The following is a 9657-nucleotide window of genomic DNA, read 5'->3' as shown; positions in this document are numbered from 1 at the left end:
TTTAACTGTAGGAGGGTACTTCAAAAAGTTCATGGAAAATATAATTAACAGATGGCACCAATCTTTCTGTAAAATTTTCGAAGAACCCTTGTATATAAAATATACTTCAGTAAAAATTAAGTTGGAAAAAATATTTGGTAACTAACAGAATCACCATGAAGGGTGGAGAACCAGGTATGAGGCTAGATTCATAATACCTCCAACCAAAAATTCACTGCACAGCTGGTGTAATGAGGAACACTCCTTCGCTATCACAAAGCAGTAACTGTCACTATTCATACCACTGCTACTTTTGAAACAGAAACTCAACTTCACCACAGCCCATCATGTCGAGGCGTACCATTTTTATGCTGGAAGCTCAATCTGGCAACTATTAATTGCTGCTCAGAGAGAGAGTATGAGTGTGAGAACATGCAAGAACAGCTGTTTTGTGATCAAACTGTCACTATCATTAACCTCTGGTTAGTTACTCTCCTTATATTATGTGATTCTAGATAGTTTTTAACCCTTGTTTTAAGCAGACTTATTCCATGCAATTCTTATGAACGGCTTAAATCCATTTTGGATCTAAGTCAAGAAATGCATAAAACAATGAAATATATTCTGGTCACCAAATCACATTTTTTGTCATATTACCTATTATTTTCTTTTTAGTCTTACTGCTGGTGAGGCAAACACCCTAGGCTCTGGAGTCTGACAAACATAGGTTTTAATCCTAATCCCCTTGCACTGCCCACCAATCCTTCTTGGATTTTCTTTTGTTCTACCACTCCCCCACTTCCATGAGTTTCTTTTTTTCTAGGTGAAACATTTCTTATTGCTTCAACTATTTCTCATAAAATGAAACTGTCATCATATACCAACAGGAAAAACTGTGTCTTCAGGAGTCTGGAGGCCAAGTTCCCAAATGGTGTCATCCCTGCTGTGGAAGTCAGAATAATGTCAGTCAAGGCCTCCTCATTCCAGTATGGTCAAAAATTTATTTGGGCTTCACAGGGTATTACCAGCAGTGCTTGGCCCAACTTTTCCATTACAACTGGATTCCAGGGCAAGAGACTCAATGTCTCTGGGGCTCCAGAGCAGCCCAAGACATTTAGGGGGCTCTTCATTTATACCCCATCATATCCCACAACATCCGTGCATCTGAGAGAGGGACCTCTCCAACAGAACAGTGCAGGAGATCCGCACATGGAAGATAGAGTACCCTGCCCATACTTTTACTACAAATTCTCAGCAGCCAAAGACCACCCCCAAAGGGAAAGTGAGTGGTTCCCACTATAATGTCAGTATCTCTGGAGGGTAGGGGCACCCCTTCTAGCAGGTATTAGGGTTGATAAGCTTCATGCAGAAGCAATAGAAGACCAACACCTGTGCTTGTCAAAGCCTGGTGGATATTCAGATAACCCCCACTCTGCACTTTTCATGCTCTAAACTTAGACTATCTGGGCTATAAAGTACATGTGATGCAAAATCTAATAATATTCTGAGGGCTGACAAGAAATGATAACATCTCTGCTTTTGGAAAATCAGTTCTAATGGCCCTAAGGCATGTTTCATCCCTGAAGAATTATGGATACCGGAAGCAAAATTACTACCTCCAATTGGACTGGGAACTCATGCTGTAAAATCAGTGTTAACCAGGCACCCTACAACTGTCTGATTTGTCTTAATTAGACTTCAAATTCCATAATTTGCTGTCTCAGGAGCTAATTCTGGCCATCTCCCTCAACCTTTCCTAGATCTTAATCTTTTTACTGTGTTAATAGCCAATCCCAGTTTCATTCTGTAGTGGAATCCAAATAGGATTCTATTATTTGGGCCATGTCTGCTAACTAGAAAAACATGGAGATGCTTAGGGCATGACTTTTCACTTCAGGCAGAAAACTCTGCAATTCTTGCAGAAAAAAGTGTTTATATAAATTTATACAAATCAATAATGAGTAAGGGCAAAACCAATAATGTGGGTCATCACAGTGTCCTGGAAATAACCTTGATAGATTGGACTGGAACCCACACACTTCCAAAGTTCCTTCTCTACGTTACTTCCTATTTAAGAGACAGCAGTCCCTCAAATTTTTAAATTATCTGAAGATGGTACTTTTAGTAGTAACTTCTTTAGTGAAGCAGAGCAACTGATGGCTCCCTACATTTGCAAGCAAATCCTCAAGTGGAGCTGTGAAGAAGCATTTCTGGTATTTATTTACAATAGGTTTCCTTTTCAACCGACTACCATACACCAGATAACCTGAGCATACTTACAGATCTTTTACAAAAATTATTAGGGCTGGCTGGTTAGTTCAGTTGCTCAGTGTGGTTCTGATTATACTAAGGTCCAGGATTCAATCCCTGTACCAGCCAGCCTTCAAAAAAAAAAAAAAACAACAACAACAAAAGAAAATTATTATACAAATAATGTATGTTTTAAGGAAAAAACTAGAAATTACATAAAAGCACAAATTAAGAAAATTTAAATTTCACCACTTTTGCTATATGTCTATACCTATATCATCTATATCTGTATCTATCTATCCATCTCATAATCATCATCATCTATTTGTGGTCAAAACAACACTACAACATCCATTTTAAATGACCATTTTGCTTCTGGCAAAAGTCTTGATAATGTAGTATTTTCACAGATCAGTCTCAGATGTTTTTTTAGCAGGTCTGATAATAGTATATAATAGTAAATACATTTTAGTGAAGTTTATCATTTAAATTGTGCATTGACAATAATTTAATAGTCAAGTATAATGAGTTTAATTGACCACAACAGAGCGTTTCTTCCTTTTTTGTTTTGTTCATTCAACAAATGTTTATTAAACACCTACTACATCACTAAGCCAGAAGAAGCAGGCAAATAAAAGAAGCTGTTAGCTTTATTCCAGATTGCACAGATTTGAGGCATCTTTTCTTTTTAAAATATTTTGATGAAATTTAATACGTGTATGTACAGGGCACAATGTGATGTTTTGATCTATGTACACATTACAGGAATATTCAATCAAGCTATTTAAAATGAAAAATTTCAAATCTATACTAAAGTAGAGAGAATGATATCATGATTCCCATGTACCTATCATACAGCTTCAACTACTTAGTTCATGGCAAATTTTTTTCATATAGATTATTTTGAAGCAATCGAAGATTATCTGAAGATTATTTTATCTTCTCATCTGTAAATTTTTCAGTATGTATCTATAAAAGAAAGACTCTTTTTTGACATAACCACAATACCATTATCACACCAAACAATATTTCCTTATATCGTCAAATATCTAGTTAGTATCCTAATTTTTAATTGTCTCATACATGCGATAATTGTTTTCTCTTTTTCAATTTGTTTGACTCAGACCCCAATGAGGTCCAGAAATTGACAGTGGTCATTATGTCTTTTATATCTCTTTCAGCGTAGATTTTCTCTTCCTCTTCCTCTCTCTCTCTCTCTCTCTCTCTCTCTCTCTCTCTCTCTCACTTTTTTCCTTGCAGTTTGTTGAAGAATTGTTTAGTTTCCCGCAGTCTCAATTTTGCTGATTACTTGTGGGCATGTTTTTTAAACAGCTTTATCGTGATATAATTCATATGCCATACAATCCACACATTTAGAATGTACAATTCAATGACTTTTAGTATGTTCACAGAGTTGTGCATCTGCCATTACAATCAAGTTTAGAACATTCTCGTTACTCCAAAAAGAAACCTTCCACCCCTTAGCCATGATGCCACAATTCCACTCCCCACCCCCACCCCCACCACTGGCAACCACTAATCCATTTTCTGTCTCTACAGATTTGCCTATTCTGGACATTTTATATAAATCAAATCATACAATATGTGGTCCTTTGTGACTGGATTCTTTCCGTAAGCATAATGTTTTCAAGGTCGATTCATGTTGTATTTCATTTATTTTCATGGCTGAATAGTATTCCATTGTAAGCTTATACCATGTTTTGTTTGTCTTTTCATCAGTTAATAGACATTTATGTTGTTTCTATTTTTTGGCTTTTGTGAATAATGCTACTATGAACACTTGTGTACAAGTTTTGTGTGTGTGTGTGTGTGTGTGTGTGTGTGTGTGTGTGTGTGGTGATACGTTCTCATTTCTCTAGGGATGGAATTGTTGGATCATATGGTAACTATGTTTAACCATTTGAAGAACTGCCAGACTATTTTCCACAGTGGCTACACCATTTTACATTCTTGTTACTAATATATGAGGGCTCCAATTTCTCCACATTGTTGCTGACACTTCTTATTTTTGTTTATTATTATTATTGTTATTGTTCTAGTCATCCTAGTGGGGTGAAGTAGTATCACATTGTGGTTTGAATTTGTATTTCCCTAAGGACTAATGATGTTGGACATCTTTTCATGTGCTTATTGGCTATTTGTATATGTTCTTTGGAGAAATGTCTATTCAAATCCTTTGCCCATTTTTCCATTGGCTTATTTGTCATTTTACTGTTGAGTTGTAAAATTCTTTTTTTACATATATTGGATATAAGACCTTATCAGATATACGATTTGCAAAAGTTTTCTCCCATTCTGTGAGTAGTCTTTTCAATGTCTTGATGGTGTCCTTTGAAGCTCAAAACTTTTTAATTTTGGTTTTGAGTTTATTTTTTTTCTTCTGTTTGCTTGTCATATCTAAGAAACTATTGCCTAAACCAAACTCATAAAGTTTTATACCTACGTTTTCTTCTAAGAGTTTTATAATTTTAGCTATTACATTTATATGTTTAATCTGTTTGGGGTTAATTTTTGTGTATGGTGTGATGTAGGGGTTCAACTTTATTCTTTTACATTGTGGGCATTTTTTTGTTCTGTTTTGTTAAAGATGACCGATAAAGAGATCTTAACCCTTGACTTGGTGTTGTCAGCACCACAATGTTTGCTGTTGCCAGGTGTTTGAATTACAACCACTCAAGGGGACGTGAAGTGGTATCTCATTGTGGTTTAGTTTGCATTTTTCTTTTCTTTTTTTCTAAAAGATGACCGGTAAGGGGATGTCAATCTTTGACTTGGTGTTGTCAGCACCACACTCTCCCAACTGAGCTAACTGGCCATCACTATATAGGGTCTGAACTTGTGGCCTCGGCATTATCAGAACCACACTCTCCCGAGTGAGCCATGGGCTGGCCCCAATGTGGGCATGTTTTTAGCGACCTGTTTTCAGCCCAAAATTACCACATAAGCAAGTGTTCCCTCAGTTCAGTTTTCTCATCTCAGATATTAGAATTGCTAGGGAGCAAAGGTTTCATGATCACTCTACCCCCAAAATCTTCCATCAGAAACCAGAGCTGGAACAACAACAACATCAACAACAACAACAACAACAACAAAAAAAAATGGGGGGGAGGAAGATTTAACAACCTCAACTTTTTTTTTTTTTTTTGAAGCTCTTACAACGAGAAAAAGGAGGGGACACATTTGGGTGGGAGGGGGGAGAGGGAGGAGGGAGGGAGGTTTTGGTGATGGGACACAATAACTAACTACATTGTATATTGACAAAAAAAAAAAGAAAAAAAGAAACCAGAGCTGGTATCTCTGACTCTTTGGAAACATGTTAAATTTAAATGTAACATAAATGCAGAATAGTGCACATGTTATAAATATGCAGGTCAGTGATTTTAACAAAACGAATACACCTGTGTAGCCACAAATTAGGTCAAGAAATAGAACATTACCAGGACTACAGGAGCCCTCCTCAAGATAACCACTATCCTGACTTATCAATATAAATTAGTTTTGCCTGGTTTCAAACTTTATGTAAATGAAATTATACACATATGTTTTTCTTTTTTGGCTCTATCTTCATTCCCTAAAGGTTATGCTTATGAGATTCATCCCTAATGTTTTGTATAGCAGCAGCTCAGTCATGCTCATTGCTGTATAGAATTTTATTGTGTGACTACACCACAATTTATTAAACTATTCTACTGTTCATGGGCATTAAGGTTGTTTCCACTTTGGGGCTGTGATGTACAGCACTGCTGTGAACACTCTTGTACATGTCTTTTGTAGTATATGACCATGCGTTCTGTCAGGTACATACAGAGGAATAGAATTGCTGAGTCACAGTACATGCACATGGTAAGCTTTACTAGCTACTGTCAAATTGTTTTCCAAAGTTTCTTTGCAAGGGGCTGCCTATTCTCTTCAAGATCTACTCCCTTACTGCTTTTTGTCACTAGGCTCTTACCTAGGATCAGATCTCAGAATGTTCCTGGGGGGCAAGCACAAAGTCTGACTCAAGAGGAAATAGTTTATACTCCATCAAAATTGAAAGATTTTGCTAAATTATATTGCCATAAACCGGGGGGAATATGTACAGGAATATATTCTAGGGGTGTTATACCAAGAAGGATGGAATTTAACACTCTATCAGGCCAAAGTTATTGATATAGATACACTTACCAGAGATTCTGGATTTAATGCATTAACTTGTGCAGAAGCAAGTAGCTCTAATAGCTTAATTGTTTAGTTGACTAAAATTTGGACTGAATGGTGGCCTGGATCTGAAGGTCTGTCTCTCTCTCTATACCTGTGTAGTTTTCTGTTATTATTTCAGATTATGTTAAGTGAAATAAGCCAGACATATAAAGAGAAATACCACATATTCTCACTCATAAGTGTGTTCTAAGAAAGAAGGAAGGAAGGAAGGAAGGAAGGAAGGAAGGAAGGAAGGAAGGAAGGAAGGAAGGAAGGAAGGAAGGAAGGAAGGAAAGAGAAAGAAAGAAAAAGAAAGAAAGAAAGAACCACAATAATATGTTGAACTCTCAGAAAGAAAAAAACTATGTTTGCTAGAGGTGGGAGTGGGGAAGGAGAAGGGGATTGGGAAGATATTGGGCAAGGGGCACATAGAATAATTACAATTTGTAATAATGAATATGCTAATAACATTGATTTGATCATCACACGTTGTACACAGGTGATGGGTAGTCAATGCTGTATCCCCAAAATATGTATAGTCAATTATGTTTCAATTAGAAAACTAAGAAAAAATTTATCTAGGTGAATAATTTGATAAAAATAAATCTTTTAAATTGTAAAGTCTTAACATTACTTTGTAACGAGATGGTACATCATTGTGAAAATCATTTGTAACAAAGTTATAAGAGTTGTCTTAGTTAAATGTGAGTTATTTATATATCTTCTAAAAAAAAAAAAAAAAAACCTAGCTTGGGCTCATTGGAGTGAAAGGATACTCGAGAAACAATGTGGGGAGGGCACTCTAAATTTGCTGATCTTTTCTGTAACAATATTTGGCTTTTAGTAGTATGCTACCTAATACATTTTTCTGAGGGAAAAAAACACAGGATCTTTTTATTGGTCTCTTCAAGGTAATATTAACACGTGAGAACTGCTATGAAGAGAACATGGGAACATTGAAAACATGTATTCATAATGTTGCCATTATTGTGTTTTTGATGCTAAAAGTTATGTAACTTTGTGAAAAAAAGAAAGAAAGAAGTTCATAGACTTAAAGCTCTGTGATAGAAGGGGAGGATAGGACCCCTTGAGGAAACACCCCATAGCACTGCCATAAATATATGAGGGTACTTCAAAATGTTCATGCAAAAATAGAATTAAATAATGCAAATTATGGTTAAATTGATACCTAGTTTTTTTATATTTTTGATGACTATTGAAAATGGGCTTATTTTCTTGATTTTCTTGATTTCTTGATTTTCTTGATTTCTTGATTTCCTGCATCTTTACTGAAATTGTTAATCAGCTCTAGAAGTTTTTTGGTAGAGTTACTAGGTTTTTCTATATGTAAGATCAAGTCATCTGCAAACAGGAACACTTTGCCTTCATCTTCTCTAATCTGGATGTCCTTTATTTCTTTTTCTTGCCTGATTGCTCTGTCTAGTACTTTTAATGCTATGTTAAATAGGAGTGGTGATATCAGGCATCCTTCTCTTGTTTCTGTTTTAAGGGAAAATATTTCAGCTTTTCCCCATTCAGGATGATTTTGGCAGTGGGTTTGTCCTTTACGGCTTTTGTTGTGTTAAGATACTTTCATTCTATACCTAATTTTCTGAGAGCCTTTACCATGAAGCGATGTTGCAGTTTGTCAAATGCTTTTTCTGCATCTATTGAGATAATCATATGGTTTTTGTCCTTGATTTTGTTGATGTGGTGTATCACATTTATTGACTTGGACCATCCTTGTCTCCCTGGGATGAATCCTACTTGATCATGGTATATAATTTTTTTGATGTGTTACTGTATTGTGATTGCTGGTATTTTGTTGAGTACTTTTGCATCTAAATTCATCAGAGACATTGGCCTGTAGTTTTCTTTTTGTTGTTGTTGTGTCTTTGTCTGGTTTCAGTATCAAGGTCATGCTGGTGTCATAGAATGAGTTTGGGAGAATGGCCTCTGTTTTCATTTTTTGGAATACTTTGAAGAGAATGGTGTTAATTCCTCTTTAAGGATCTGTTAGAATTCAGCAGTAAAGCCATCCTATTCCTGGTCTTTTTTGTTGGGAGACTACTGATCACTGCTTCAATCTCTTTGCTTGTTACTGGTCTGTTCAGATTTTCTATTTCTTTTTGGTTCAGTCTTGGTAGTTTGCATGTGTCCAAAAATTTGTTTCCTTCAGGTTTTCAACTTTGTTGACATATAGTTGTTTGTAATAGCCTCTAATGATTCTTTGTATTTCTGTGGCAGCAGTTGTAATGTCTCATTTTTCATTTCTGATTTTTGATATTTGTCTCTTCTCTCTTCTTTTTGTAGTTAGCCTAGCTAATGCTTTGTCTATTTTTTTTTTTATTTTCTCAAAAAAAAAAAAAACCAACTTTTTGTTTGTTGATTTTTTGTATCATTTTTGGGTCTCTACAACATTTAGTTCTGCTCTGATCTTAATTATTTCTTATTGTCTACTAACTTTGTGATTGGATTGTTCTTGTTTTTCTAGGTCTTTGAGGTGTAGTGTTAGGTTGTTTATTTGAAATGTTTATATTTTTATGCAAGCGTTTATTGCAATAAACTTCCTTCTCAGTACTGCTTTTGCAGTATCTCACAGATTTTGATATGATGTGTTTTTATTTTTGTTGGTTTCAAAAATTTTTTGATTTCCTGTTTAATTTCTTCTTTCACCCATATGTCATTCAGGAGCCTGCAGTTTAATTTCCATGTATTTGTATAGTGTCCTGAGTTTCACTTGTTATTAATTTCAGGTTTTAATCCATCATGTTCTGAAAAGATACTTGAGATGATTTTGATTTTTTAAAATTTGTCAAGACTTGGTTTGTCACTTAACATGTGGTATATCCTGGAAAATATTCCATGTGCTGATGAGAAGAATTTATATTCTGTAGTTGTTTAATGAAATATTCTGTAGATATCTGCTAGGTTCAATTGTTCTAAAGTGTAGTTTAAATCCTGTGTTTCTCTTTTGATTTGTTTCCTTGATATCTGTCCAGTACTGAGAGAGGGCTGTTTGGGTTCACTAATGTTATTGTATTAGGGTTTATCTCTTTTTTGAAGTCTAATAGTGTTTTCTTTACATATTTGGGTGCTCTGGTGAAAAACACCACCTTTTGCTTTGTTGATCTTCTGTATCTTTCTTTGGTCCCTATTTCATTTAGTTCTGCTCTCACCTTATTTCTTTCCATCTACTAATTTTGTGGTTAGATTGTTCTTGTT

The sequence above is a fragment of the Galeopterus variegatus genome, unplaced genomic scaffold (assembly GCF_000696425.1).
Source record: "Galeopterus variegatus unplaced genomic scaffold, G_variegatus-3.0.2 Scaffold1223, whole genome shotgun sequence".
Lineage (NCBI taxonomy): Eukaryota > Metazoa > Chordata > Mammalia > Dermoptera > Cynocephalidae > Galeopterus > Galeopterus variegatus.
This window is presented reverse-complemented; position numbering follows the sequence as displayed.